The sequence below is a fragment of the Anser anser genome (genome assembly GCF_964211835.1).
Source record: "Anser anser genome assembly, chromosome: 3".
In the NCBI taxonomy this organism is placed as follows: Eukaryota; Metazoa; Chordata; class Aves; order Anseriformes; family Anatidae; genus Anser; species Anser anser.
This window is the reverse complement of record NC_139722.1, coordinates 112,328,298-112,343,098: the sequence shown is the minus strand read 5'-3', so window position 1 is coordinate 112,343,098 and position 14,801 is coordinate 112,328,298.

The following is a 14,801-nucleotide window of genomic DNA, read 5'->3' as shown; positions in this document are numbered from 1 at the left end:
CCCAGTGGTGCCAGTGCACTCTCTGCAGTCACTGCAGTGCATCCCCAGTGGTGCCAGTACACTCTCTGGACTCACGGCACTGCATCCCCAGTGGTGCCAGTGCACTCTCTGCAGTCACTGCAGTGCATCCCCAGTGGTGCCAGTGCTCTCTCTGGACTCACTGAACTGCATCCCAAGTGGTGCCAGTGCACTCTCTGGAGTCACTGCACTGCATCCCCAGTGGTGCCAGTGCACTCTCTGGACTCACTGCACTGCATCTCCATTGGTGCCAGTGCACTCTCTGGTCTCACTGCAGTGCATCCCCAGTGGTGCCAGTGCACCCTCTGGACTCACTGCACTGCATCCCCAGTGGTGCCAGTGCACTCTCTGGACTCACTGCAGTGCATCCCCAGTGGTGCCAGTGCACTCTCTGGACTCACTGCACTGCATCCCCATTGGTGCCAGGGCACTCTCTGGTCTCACTGCACTGCATCCCCAGTGGTGCCAGTGCACTCTCTGGACTCACTGCAGTGCATCCCCAGTGTTGCCAGTGCACTCTCTGGACTCACTGCAGTGCATCCCCAGTGGTGCCAGTGCACTCTCTGGACTCACCGGGGTGCATCCCCAGTGGTGCCAGTGCACTCTCTGGACTCACTGCAGTGCACTGCATCCCCAGTGGTGCCAGTACACTCTCTGGACTCACTGCACTGCATCCCCAGTGGTGCCAGTGCACTCTCTGGAGTCACTGCAGTGCATCCACAGTGGTGCCAGTGCACTCTCTGGACTCACTGCACTGCATCCCCAGTGGTGCCAGTGCACTCTCCGGACTCACTGCACTGCATCACCAGTGGTGCCATTGCACTCTCTGGACTCACTGCACTGCATCCCCAGTGGTGCCAGTGAACTCTCTGGACTCACTGAAGTGCATCCCCAGTGGTGTCAGTGCACTCTCTGGAGTCACCGGGGTGCATCCCCAGTTGTTCCAGTGCACTCTCTGGTCTCACTGCACTGCATTACCAGTGGTGCCAGTGCACTCTCTGGACTCACTGCAGTGCATCCCCAGTGGTGCCAGTGCACTCTCTGGACTCACGGCACTGCATTCCCAGTGGTGCCAGTGCACTCTCTGCAGTCACTGCAGTGCATCCCCAGTGGTGCCAGTGCACTCTCTGGACTCACTGCAGTGCATCTCCATTGGTGCCAGTGCACTCTCTGGTCTCACTGCAGTGCATCCCCAGTGGTGCCAGTGCACCCTCTGGACTCACTGCACTGCATCCCCAGTGGTGCCAGTGCACTCTCTGGACTCACCGGGGTGCATCCCCAGTGGTGCCAGGGCACTCTCCGGACTCACTGCAGTGCATCCCCAGTGGTGCCAGGGCACTCTCTGGTCTCACTGCAGTGCATCCCCAGTGGTGCCAGTGCACCCTCTGGAGTCACAGCAGTGCATCCCCAGTGGTGCCAGTGCACTCTCTGGAGTCACTGCAGTTCATCCGCAGTGGTGCCAGTGCACTCTCTGGACTCACTGCAGTGCATCCCCTGTGGTGCCAGTGCACTCTCTGGACTCACTGCACTACATCCCCAGTGGTGCCAGTGCACTCTCTGCACTCACTGCACTGCATCCCCAGTGGTGCCAGTGCACTCTCTGGACTCACTGCAGTGCATCCCCAGTGGTGCCAGTGCACTCTCTGCACTCACTGCAGTGCATCCCCAGTGGTGCCAGTGCACTCTCTGGACTCACTGCAGTGCATTCCCAGTGGTGCCAGTGCACTCTCCGGACTCACTGCACTGCATCCCCAGTGGTGCCAGTGCACTCTCCGGACTTACTGCAGTGCATCCCCAGTGGTGCCAGTGCACTCTCTGGACTCACTGCAGTGCATCCCCAGTGGTGCCAGTGCACTCTCTGGACTCACGGCACTGCATCCCCAGTGTTGCCAGTGCACTCTCTGCAGTCACTGCAGTGCATCCCCAGTGGTGCCAGTGCTCTCTCTGGACTCACTGAACTGCATCCCAAGTGGTGCCAGTGCACTCTCTGGAGTCACTGCACTGCATCCCCAGTGGTGCCAGTGCACTCTCTGGACTCACTGCACTGCATCTCCATTGGTGCCAGTGCACTCTCTGGTCTCACTGCAGTGCATCCCCAGTGGTGCCAGTGCACCCTCTGGACTCACTGCACTGCATCCCCAGTGGTGCCAGTGCACTCTCTGGACTCATTGCAGTGCATACCCTGTGGTGCCAGTGCACTCTCTGGACTCACTGCACTGCATCCCCAGTGGTGCCAGTACACTCTCTGGACTCACTGCACTGCATCCCCAGTGGTGCCAGTGGAGTCTCTGGACTCACTGCAGTGCATCCCCAGTGGTACCAGTGCACTCTCTGGACTCACCGGGGAGCATCCCCAGTGGTGCCAATGCACTCTATGGACTCACAGCACTGCATCCCCCAGTGGTGCCTGTGCAGTCTCTGGACTCACTGCACTGCATCACCAGTGGTGCCATTGCAATCTCTGGACTCACTGCACTGCATCCCCAGTGGTGCCAGTGCACTCTCTGCAGTCACTGCAGTGCATCCCCAGTGGTGCCAGTGCACTCTCTGGATTCATTGAACTGCATCCAAAGTGGTGCCAGTGCACTCTCTGGACTCACTGGGGTGCATCCCCCGTGGTGCCAGTGCACTCTCTGCACTCACTGCAGTGCATCCCCAGTGGTGCCTGTGCACTCTCTGGACTCACTGCAGTGCATCCCCAGTGGTGCCAGTGCACTCTCTGGACTCACTGCACTGCATCCCCAGTGGTGACAGTGCACTCTCTGGACTCACTGAAGTGCATCCCCAGTGGTGCCAGTGCACTCTCTGGAGTCACTGCACTGCATCCCCAGTGGTGCCAGTGCACTCTCTGGACTCACTGCAGTGCATCACATTTGGTGCCAGTGCACTCTCTGTACTCACTGCAGTGCATCCCCAGTGGTGCCAGTGCACTCTCTGGAGTAACTGCACTGCATCCCCAGTGGTGCCAGTGCACTCTCTGGAGTCACTGCACTGCATCCCCAGTGGTGCCAGTGCACTCTCTGGACTCACTGCAGTGCATCCCCAGTGGTGCCAGTGCACTCTCTGGACTCACTGCACTGCATCCCTAGTGGTGCCAGTGCACTCTCTGGACTCACTGCACTGCATCCCCATTGGTGCCAGGGCACTCTCTGGACTCAGTGCACTGCATGCCCAGTGGTGCCAGTGCACTCTCTGGACTCACTGCAGTGCATCCCCAGTGTTGCCAGTGCACTCTCTGGAGTCACTGCAGTGCATCCCCAGTGGTGCCAGTGCACTCTCTGGACTCACCGGGGTGCATCCCCAGTGGTGCCAGTGCACTCTCTGGACTCACTGCAGTGCACTGCATCCCCAGTGGTGCCAGTACACTCTCTGGACTCAGTGCAGTGCATCCCCAGTGGTGCCAGTGCACTCTCTGGACTCACTGCACTGCATCCCCAGTGGTGCCAGTGCACTCTCTGGAGTCAGTGCACTGCATGCCCAGTGGTGCCAGTGCACTCTCTGGACTCACTGCACTGCATTACCAGTGGTGCCAGCGCACTCTCTGGACTCTCTGCAGTGCATCCCCAGTGGTGCCAGTGCACTCTATGGACTAATGGCACTGCATCCCCAGTGGTGCCAGTGCACTTTCTGCAGTCACTGCAGTGCATCCCCAGTGGTGCCAGTGAACTCTCTGGACTCACTGAACTGCATCCCCAGTGGTGCCAGGGCACCCTCTGGAGTCACTGCAGTGCATCCCCAGTGGTGCCAGTGCACGCTCTGGAGTCACAGCAGTGCATCCCCAGTGGTGCCAGTGCACTCTCTGGAGTCACTGCAGTGCATCCACAGTGGTGCCAGTGCACTCTCTGGACTCACTGCAGTGCATCCCCAGTGGTGCCAGTGCACTCTCTGGACTCACTGCAGTGCATCTCCATTGGTGCCAGTGCACTCTCTGGTCTCACTGCAGTGCATCCCCAGTGGTGCCAGTGCACCCTCTGGAGTCACTGAAGTGCATCCCCAGTGGTACCAGTGTACTCTCTGGACTCACCGGGGAGCATCCCCGTGGTGCCAGTGCACTCAATGGACTCACTGCACTGCATCCCCAGTGGTGCCAGTGCACTCTCCGGACTCACTGCACTGCATCACCAGTGGTGCCATTGCACTCTCTGGACTCAATGCACTGCATCCCCAGTGGTGCCAGTGAACTCTCTGGACTCACTGAAGTGCATCCCCAGTGGTGCCAGTGCACTCTCTGGACTCACTGAACTGCATCCAAAGTGCTGCCAGTGCACTCTCTGGAGTCACCGGGGTGCATCCCCCGTGGTGCCAGTGCACTCTCTGGACTCACTGCACTGCATCCCCAGTGGTGCCTGTGCACTCTCTGGACTCACTGCAGTGCATCCCCAGTGCTGCCAGTGCACTCTCTGGACTCACTGCACTGCATCCCCAGTGGTGCCAGTGCACTCTCTGGACTCACTGCAGTGCATCCCCAGTGGAGCCAGTGCACTCTCTGGACTCACTGCACTGCATCCCCAGTGGTGCCAGTGCACCCTCTGGAGTCACAGCAGTGCATCCCCAGTGGTGCCAGTGCACCCTCTGGAGTCACAGCAGTGCATCCCCAGTGGTGCCAGTGCACTCTCTGGACTCACTGCAGTGCATCCCCAGTGGTGCCAGTGCACTCTCTGGACTCACTGCACTGCATCCCCTGTGGTGACAGTGCACTCTCTGGACTCACTGCACTGCATCCCCAGTGGTGCCAGTGCACTCTCTGCACTCACTGCACTGCATCCCCAGTGGTGCCAGGGCACTCTCTGGACTCACTGCACTGCACCCCCATTGGTGCCAGTGCACTCTCTGGACTCACTGCACTGCATCCCCACTGGTGCTAGGGCACTCTGTGGACTCACTGCAGTGCATCCCCAGTGGTGCCAGTGCACTCTCTGGACTCACTGCACTGCATCCCCAGTGGTGCCAGTGCACTCTCTGGACTCACTGCATTGCATCCCCTGTGGTGCCAGTGCGCTCTCTGGACTCACTGCACTGCATCCCCAGTGGTGCCAGTGCACTCTCTGGACTCACTGCACTGCATGCCCACTGGTGCCAGTGCAGTCTCTGGACTCACTGCAGTGCATCTCCAGTGGTGCCAGTGCACTCTCTGGACTCACTGCACTGCATCCCCAGTGGAGCCACTAAACTCTCTGGACTCACTGCACTGCATCCCCAGTGGTGCCAGTTCACTCTCTGGACTATCTGCACTGCATCCCCAGTGGTGCCAGTGCACTCTCTGGACTCACTGCAGTGCATCCCAAGTGGTGCCAGTGCACTCTCTGGACTCACTACAGTGCATCCCCAGTGGTGCCAGTGCACTCTCTGGACTCACTGCAGTGCATCCCCAGTGGTGCCAGTGCACTCTCTGGACTCACTGCACTGCATCCCCAGTGGTGCCAGTTCACTCTCTGGACTCACTGCACTGCATCCCCTGTGGTGACAGTGCACTCTCCGGACTCACTGCACTGCATCCCCAGTGGTGCCAGTGCACTCTCTGGACTCACTGCACTGCATCCCCAGTGGTGCCAGTGCACTCTCTGGACTCACTGCACTGCATGCCCACTGGTGCCAGTGCAGTCTCTGGACTCACTGCAGTGCATCTCCAGTGGTGCCAGTGCACTCTCTGGACTCACTGCACTGCATCCCCAGTGGAGCCACTAAACTCTCTGGACTCACTGCAGTGCATCCCCAGTGGTGCCAGTGCACTCTCTGGACTATCTGCACTGCATCCCCAGTGGAGCCACTAAACTCTCTGGACTCACTGCAGTGCATCCCCAGTGGTGCCAGTGCACTCTCTGGACTATCTGCACTGCATCCCCAGTGGTGCCAGTGCACTCTCTGGACTCACTGCAGTGCATCCCAAGTGGTGCCAGTGCACTCTCTGGACTCACTGCAGTGCATCCCCAGTGGTGCCAGTGCACTCTCTGGACTCACTGCAGTGCATCCCCAGTGGTGCCAGTGCACTCTCTGGACTCACTGCACTGCATCCCCAGTGGTGCCAGTTCACTCTCTGGACTCACTGCACTGCATCACCTGTGGTGACAGTGCACTCTCCGGACTCACTGCAGTGCATCCCCAGTGGTGCAAGTGCACTCTCTGGACTCACTGCAGTGCATCCCCAGTGGTGCCAGTGCACTCTCTGGACTCACTGCACTGCATCCCCAATGGTGCCAATGCACTCTCTGGACTCACTGCAGTGCATCCCCAGTGGTGCCAGTGCACTCTCTGGACTCACGGCAGTGCATCCCCAGTGGTGCCAGGGCCCTCTCTGCAGTCACTGCAGTGCATCCCCAGTGGTGCCATTGCACTCTCTGGACTCACTGAACTGAATCCCAAGCGGTGCCAGTGCACTCTCTGGAATCACTGCACTGCATCCCCAGTTGTTCCAGTGCACTCTCTGGTCTCACTGCACTGCATTACCAGTGGTGCCAGTGCACTCTCTGGACTCACTGCAGTGCATCCCCAGTGGTGCCAGTGCACTCTCTGGACTCACGGCACTGCATTCCCAGTGGTACCAGTGCACTCTCTGCAGTAACTGCACTGCATCCCCAGTGGTGCCAGTGCACTCTCTGGACTCACTGCAGTGCATCTCCATTGGTGCCAGTGCAATCTCTGGTCTCACTGCAGTGCATCCCCAGTGGTGCCAGTGCACCCTCTGGACTCACTGCACTGCATCCCCAGTGGTGCCAGTGCACTCTCTGGACTCACCGGGGTGCATCCCCAGTGGTGCCAGTGCACTCTCTGGACTCACTGCAGTGCATCCCCAGTGGTGCCAGGGCACTCTCCGGACTCACTGCAGTGCATCCCCAGTGGTGCCAGGGCACTCTGTGGTCTCACTGCAGTGCATCCCCAGTGGTGCCATTGCACCCTCTGGAGTCACAGCAGTGCATCCCCAGTGGTGCCAGTGCACTCTCTGGAGTCACTGCAGTTCATCCCCAGTGGTGCCAGTGCACTCTCTGGACTCACTGCAGTGCATCCCCTGTGGTGCCAGTGCACTCTCTGGACTCACTGCACTACATCCCCAGTGGTGCCAGTGCACTCTCTGCACTCACTGCAGTGCATCCCCAGTGGTGCCAGTGCACTCTCTGGACTCACTGCAGTGCATCCCCAGTGGTGCCAGTGCACTCTCTGCACTCACTGCAGTGCATCCCCAGTGGTGCCAGTGCACTCTCTGGACTCACTGCAGTGCATCCCCAGTGGTGCCAGTGCACTCTCCGGACTCACTGCACTGCATCCCCAGTGGTGCCAGTGCACTCTCTGGACTCACTGCAGTGCATCCCCAGTGGTGCCAGTGCACTCTCTGCAGTCACTGCAGTGCATCCCCAGTGGTGCCAGTGCACTCTCTGGACTCACGGCACTGCATCCCCAGTGGTGCCAGTGCACTCTCTGCAGTCACTGCAGTGCATCCCCAGTGGTGCCAGTGCACTCTCTGGACTCACTGAACTGCATCCCAAGTGGTGCCAGTGCACTCTCTGGAGTCACTGCACTGCATCCCCAGTGGTGCCAGTGCACTCTCTGGACTCACTGCACTGCATCTCCATTGGTGCCAGTGCACTCTCTGGTCTCACTGCAGTGCATCCCCAGTGGTGCCAGTGCACCCTCTGGAGTCACTGCAGTGCATAGCCAGTGGTGCCAGTGCACTCTCTGGACTCACTGCACTGCATCCCCAGTGGTGCCAGTGCACTCTCTGGACTCATTGCAGTCCATACCCTGTGGTGCCAGTGCACTCTCTGGACTCACTGCACTGCATCCCCAGTGGTGCCAGTGCACTCTCTGCAGTCACTGCACTGCATCCCCAGTGGTGCCAGTGGAGTCTCTGGACTCACTGCAGTGCATCCCCAGTGGTACCAGTGCACTCTCTGGACTCACCGGGGAGCATCCCCAGTGGTGCCAATGCACTCTATGGACTCACTGGGGTGCATCCCCCGTGGTGCCAGTGCACTCTCTGCACTCACTGCACTGCATCCCCAGTGGTGCCTGTGCACTCTCTGGACTCACTGCACTGCATCCCCAGTGGTGCCAGTGCACTCTCTGGACTCACTGCACTGCATCCCCAGTGGTGACAGTGCACTCTCTGGACTCACTGAAGTGCATTCCCAGTGGTGCCAGTGCACTCTCTGGACTCACTGCACTGCATCCCCAGTGGTGCCAGTGCACTCTCTGGACTCACGGCAGTGCATCCCATTTGGTGCCAGTGCAGTCTCTGGACTCACTGCAGTGCATCCCCAGTGGTGCCAGTGCACTCTCTGGACTCACTGCAGTGCATCCCCAGTGGTGCCAGTGCACTCTCTGGACTCACTGCACTGCATCCCCAGTGGTGCCAGTGCACTCTCTGGACTCACTGCACTGCATCCCCATTGGTGCCAGGGCACTCTCTGGACTCACTGCACTGCATCCCCAGTGGTGCCAGTGTACTCTCTGGACTCACTGCAGTGCATCCCCAGTGTTGCCAGTGCACTCTCTGGACTCACTGCAGTGCATCCCCAGTGGTGCCAGTGCACTCTCTGGACTCACCGGGGTGCATCCCCAGTGGTGCCAGTGCACTCTCTGGACTCACTGCAGTGCACTGCATCCCCAGTGGTGCCAGTACACTCTCTGGACTCAGTGCAGTGCATCCCCAGTGGTGCCAGTGCACTCTCTGGACTCACTGCAGTGCATCTCCAGTGGTGCCAGTGCACTCTCTGGACTCAGTGCACTGCATGCCCAGTGGTGCCAGTGCACTCTCTGGACTCACTGCACTGCATTACCAGTGGTGCCAGTGCACTCTCTGGACTCTCTGCAGTGCATCCCCAGTGGTGCCAGTGCACTCTATGGACTCACGGCACTGCATCCCCAGTGGTGAGAGTGCACTTTCTGCAGTCACTGCAGTGCATCCCCAGTGGTGCCAGTGCACTCTCTGGACTCACTGAACTGCTTCCCAAGTGGTGCCAGTGCACTCTCTGGAGTCACTGCACTGCATCCCCAGTGGTGCCAGTGCACCCTCTGTAGTCACTGCAGTGCATCCCCAGTGGTGCCAGTGCACCCTCTGGAGTCACAGCAGTGCATCCCCAGTGGTGCCAGTGCACTCTCTGGAGTCACTGCAGTGCATCCACAGTGGTGCCAGTGCACTCTCTGGACTCACTGCAGTGCATCCCCAGTGGTGCCAGTGCACTCTCTGGACTCACTGCAGTGCATCTCCATTGGTGCCAGTGCACTCTCTGGTCTCACTGCAGTGCATCCCCAGTGGTGCCAGTGTACCCTCTGGAGTCACTGAAGTGCATCCCCAGTGGTACCAGTGTACTCTCTGGACTCACCGGGGAGCATCCCCGTGGTGCCAGTGCACTCTATGGACTCACTGCACTGCATCCCCAGTGGTGCCAGTGCACTCTCTGGACTCACTGCACTGCATCCCCAGTGGTGCCAGTGAACTCTCTGGACTCACTGAAGTGCATCCCCAGTGGTGCCAGTGCACTCTCTGGACTCACTGAACTGCATCCAAAGTGCTGCCAGTGCACTCTCTGGAGTCACCGGGGTGCATCCCCCGTGGTGCCAGTGCACTCTCTGGACTCTCTGCACTGCATCCCCAGTGGTGCCTGTGCACTCTCTGGACTCACTGCAGTGCATCCCCAGTGGTGCCAGTGCACTCTCTGGACTCACTGCAGTGCATCCCCAGTGGTGCCAGTGCACTCTCTGGACTCACTGCAGTGCATCCCCAGTGGAGCCAGTGCACTCTCTGGACTCACTGCAGTGCATCCCCAGTGGTGCCAGTGCACCCTCTGGAGTCACAGCAGTGCATCCCCAGTGGTGCCAGTGCACTCTCTGGAGTCACTGCAGTGCATCCCCAGTGGTGCCAGTGCACTCTCTGGACTCACTGCAGTGCATCCCCTGTGGTGCCAGTGCACTCTCTGGACTCACTGCACTGCATCCCCAGTGGTGCCAGTGCACTCTCTGGACTCACTGCACTGCATCCCCAGTGGTGCCAGTGCACTCTCTGGACTCACTGCACTGCATCACCAGTGGTGCCAGTGCACTCTCTGGACTCACGGCAGTGCATCCCCAGTGGTGCCAGGGCACTCTCTGGACTCATTGCACTGCATCCCCAGTGGTGCCATTGCACTCTCTGGACTATCTGCACTGCATCCCCAGTTGTGCCAGTGCACTCTCTGCAGTCACTGCAGTGCATCCCCAGTGGTGCCAGTGCACTCTCTGGAGTCACTGAACTGCATCCCAAGTGGTGCCAGTGCACTCTCTGGACTCACTGCAGTGCATCTCCATTGGTGCCAGTGCACTCTCTGGTCTCACTGCAGTACATCCCCCGTGGTGCCAGTGCACTCTCTGGACTCACTGCAGTGCATCCCCACTGGTGCCAGTGCACTCTCTGCAGTCACTGCAGTGCATCCCCAGTGGTGCCAGTGCACTCTCTGGTCTCACTGCAGTGCATCCCCAGTGGTGCCAGTGCACTCTCTGGACTCACTGCAGTGCATCCCCAGTGGTGCCAGTGCACTCTCTGGACTCACGGCAGTGCATCCCCAGTGGTGCCAGGGCACTCTCTGGACTCACTGCCCTGCATCCCCAGTGGTGCCAGTGCACTCTCTGGACTCACTGCAGTGCATCCCCAGTGGTGCCAGTGCACTCTATGGACTCACGGCAGTTCATCCCCAGTGGTGCCAGGGCACCCTCTGGACTCATTGCACTGCATCCCCAGTGTTGCCAGTGTACTCTCTGCAGTCACTGCCGTGCATCCCCAGTGGTGCCAGTGCACTCTCTGGACTCACTGAACTGCATCCCAAGTGGTGCCAGTGCACTCTCTGGAGTCACTGCACTGCATCCCCTGTGGTGCCAGTGCACTCTCTGGACTCACTGCACTGCATCTCCATTGTTGCCAGTGCTCTCTCTGGTCTCACTGCAGTGCATCCCCAGTGGTGCCAGTGCACCCTCTGGAGTCACTGCAGTGCATCCCCAGTGGTGCCATTGCACTCTCTGTATTCACTGTACTGCATCCCCACTGGTGCCAGTGCACTCTCTGCAGTCACTGCAGTGCATCCCCAGTGGTGCCAGTGCACTCTCTGGACTCACTGCACTGCATCCCCAGTGGTGCCAGTGCACTCTCTGGACTCACTGCAGTGCATCCCCAGTGGTGCCAGTGCACTCTCTGGACTCACTGCAGTGCATCCCCAGTGGTGCCAGTGCACTCTCTGGACTCACTGCACTGCATCCCCAGTGGTGCCAGTGCACTCTCTGGACTCACGGCAGTGCATCCCCAGTGGTGCCAGGGCACTCTCTGGACTCACTGCCCTGCATCCCCAGTGGTGCCATTGCACTCTCTGTACTCACTGCACTGCATCCCCAGTGGTGCCAGTGCACTCTCTGGACTCACTGCACTGCATCCCCAGTGGTGCCAGTGCATTCTCTGGACTCACTGCAGTGCATCCCCAGTGGTGCCAGTGCACTCTCTGGACTCACGGCAGTGCATCCCCAGTGGTGCCAGGGCACTCCCTGGACTCACTGCACTGCATCCCCAGTGGTGCCATTGCACTCTCTGAATTCACTGTACTGCATCCCCAGTGGTGCCAGTGCACTCTCTGGACTCACTGCAGTGCATCCCCAGTGGTGCCAGTGCACTCTCTGGACTCACTGCACTGCACCCCCAGTGGTGCCAGGGCACTCTCTGGTCTCATTGCAGTGCATCCCCAGTGGTGCCAGTGCACCCTCTGGAGTCACTGCACTGCATCCCCAGTGGTGCCAGTGCACTCTCTGGACTCACTGCACTGCATCCCCATTGGTGCCAGGGCACTCTCTGGACTCAGTGCACTGCATGCCCAGTGGTGCCAGTGCACTCTCTGGACTCACTGCAGTGCATCCCCAGTGTTGCCAGTGCACTCTCTGGACTCACTGCAGTGCATCCCCAGTGGTGCCAGTGCACTCTCTGGACTCACCGGGGTGCATCCCCAGTGGTGCCAGTGCACTCTCTGGACTCACTGCAGTGCACTGCATCCCCAGTGGTGCCAGTACACTCTCTGGACTCAGTGCAGTGCATCCCCAGTGGTGCCAGTGCACTCTCTGGACTCACTGCACTGCATCCCCAGTGGTGCCAGTGCACTCTCTGGAGTCAGTGCACTGCATGCCCAGTGGTGCCAGTGCACTCTCTGGACTCACTGCACTGCATTACCAGTGGTGCCAGCGCACTCTCTGGACTCTCTGCAGTGCATCCCCAGTGGTGCCAGTGCACTCTATGGACTAATGGCACTGCATCCCCAGTGGTGCCAGTGCACTTTCTGCAGTCACTGCAGTGCATCCCCAGTGGTGCCAGTGAACTCTCTGGACTCACTGAACTGCATTCCCAGTGGTGCCAGGGCACCCTCTGGAGTCACTGCAGTGCATCCCCAGTGGTGCCAGTGCACCCTCTGGAGTCACAGCAGTGCATCCCCAGTGGTGCCAGTGCACTCTCTGCAGTCACTGCAGTGCATCCACAGTGGTGCCAGTGCACTCTCTGGACTCACTGCAGTGCATCCCCAGTGGTGCCAGTGCACTCTCTGGACTCACTGCAGTGCATCTCCATTGGTGCCAGTGCACTCTCTGGTCTCACTGCAGTGCATCCCCAGTGGTGCCAGTGCACCCTCTGGAGTCACTGAAGTGCATCCCCAGTGGTACCAGTGTACTCTCTGGACTCACCGGGGAGCATCCCCGTGGTGCCAGTGCACTCAATGGACTCACTGCACTGCATCCCCAGTGGTGCCAGTGCACTCTCCGGACTCACTGCACTGCATCACCAGTGGTGCCATTGCACTCTCTGGACTCAATGCACTGCATCCCCAGTGGTGCCAGTGAACTCTCTGGACTCACTGCAGTGCATCCCCAGTGGTGCCAGTGCACTCTCTGGACTCACTGAACTGCATCCAAAGTGCTGCCAGTGCACTCTCTGGAGTCACCGGAGTGCATCCCCCGTGGTGCCAGTGCACTCTCTGGACTCACTGCACTGCATCCCCAGTGGTGCCTGTGCACTCTCTGGACTCACTGCAGTGCATCCCCAGTGCTGCCAGTGCACTCTCTGGACTCACTGCACTGCATCCCCAGTGGTGCCAGTGCACTCTCTGGACTCACTGCAGTGCATCCCCAGTGGAGCCAGTGCACTCTCTGGACTCACTACACTGCATCCCCAGTGGTGCCAGTGCACCCTCTGGAGTCACAGCAGTGCATCCCCAGTGGTGCCAGTGCACCCTCTGGAGTCACAGCAGTGCATCCCCAGTGGTGCCAGTGCACTCTCTGGACTCACTGCAGTGCATCCCCAGTGGTGCCAGTGCACTCTCTGGACTCACTGCACTGCATCCCCTGTGGTGACAGTGCACTCTCTGGACTCACTGCACTGCATCCCCAGTGGTGCCAGTGCACTCTCTGCACTCACTGCACTGCATCCCCAGTGGTGCCAGGGCACTCTCTGGACTCACTGCACTGCACCCCCATTGGTGCCAGTGCACTCTCTGGACTCACTGCACTGCATCCCCACTGGTGCTAGGGCACTCTCTGGACTCACTGCAGTGCATCCCCAGTGGTGCCAGTGCACTCTCTGGACTCACTGCAGTGCATCCCCAGTGGTGCCAGTGCACTCTCTGGACTCACTGCACTGCATCCCCAGTGGTGCCAGTGCACTCTCTGGACTCACTGCACTGCATCCCCAGTGGTGACAGTGCACTCTCTGGACTCACTGAAGTGCATTCCCAGTGGTGCCAGTGCACTCTCTGGACTCACTGCACTGCATCCCCAGTGGTGCCAGTGCACTCTCTGGACTCACGGCAGTGCATCCCATTTGGTGCCAGTGCAGTCTCTGGACTCACTGCAGTGCATCCCCAGTGGTGCCAGTGCACTCTCTGGACTCACTGCAGTGCATCCCCAGTGGTGCCAGTGCACTCTCTGGACTCACTGCACTGCATCCCCAGTGGTGCCAGTGCACTCTCTGGACTCACTGCACTGCATCCCCATTGGTGCCAGGGCACTCTCTGGACTCACTGCACTGCATCCCCAGTGGTGCCAGTGTACTCTCTGGACTCACTGCAGTGCATCCCCAGTGTTGCCAGTGCACTCTCTGGACTCACTGCAGTGCATCCCCAGTGGTGCCAGTGCACTCTCTGGACTCACCGGGGTGCATCCCCAGTGGTGCCAGTGCACTCTCTGGACTCACTGCAGTGCACTGCATCCCCAGTGGTGCCAGTACACTCTCTGGACTCAGTGCAGTGCATCCCCAGTGGTGCCAGTGCACTCTCTGGACTCACTGCAGTGCATCTCCAGTGGTGCCAGTGCACTCTCTGGACTCAGTGCACTGCATGCCCAGTGGTGCCAGTGCACTCTCTGGACTCACTGCACTGCATTACCAGTGGTGCCAGTGCACTCTCTGGACTCTCTGCAGTGCATCCCCAGTGGTGCCAGTGCACTCTATGGACTCACGGCACTGCATCCCCAGTGGTGAGAGTGCACTTTCTGCAGTCACTGCAGTGCATCCCCAGTGGTGCCAGTGCACTCTCTGGACTCACTGAACTGCTTCCCAAGTGGTGCCAGTGCACTCTCTGGAGTCACTGCACTGCATCCCCAGTGGTGCCAGTGCACCCTCTGTAGTCACTGCAGTGCATCCCCAGTGGTGCCAGTGCACCCTCTGGAGTCACAGCAGTGCATCCCCAGTGGTGCCAGTGCACTCTCTGGAGTCACTGCAGTGCATCCACAGTGGTGCCAGTGCACTCTCTGGACTCACTGCAGTGCATCCCCAGTGGTGCCAGTGCACTCTCTGGACT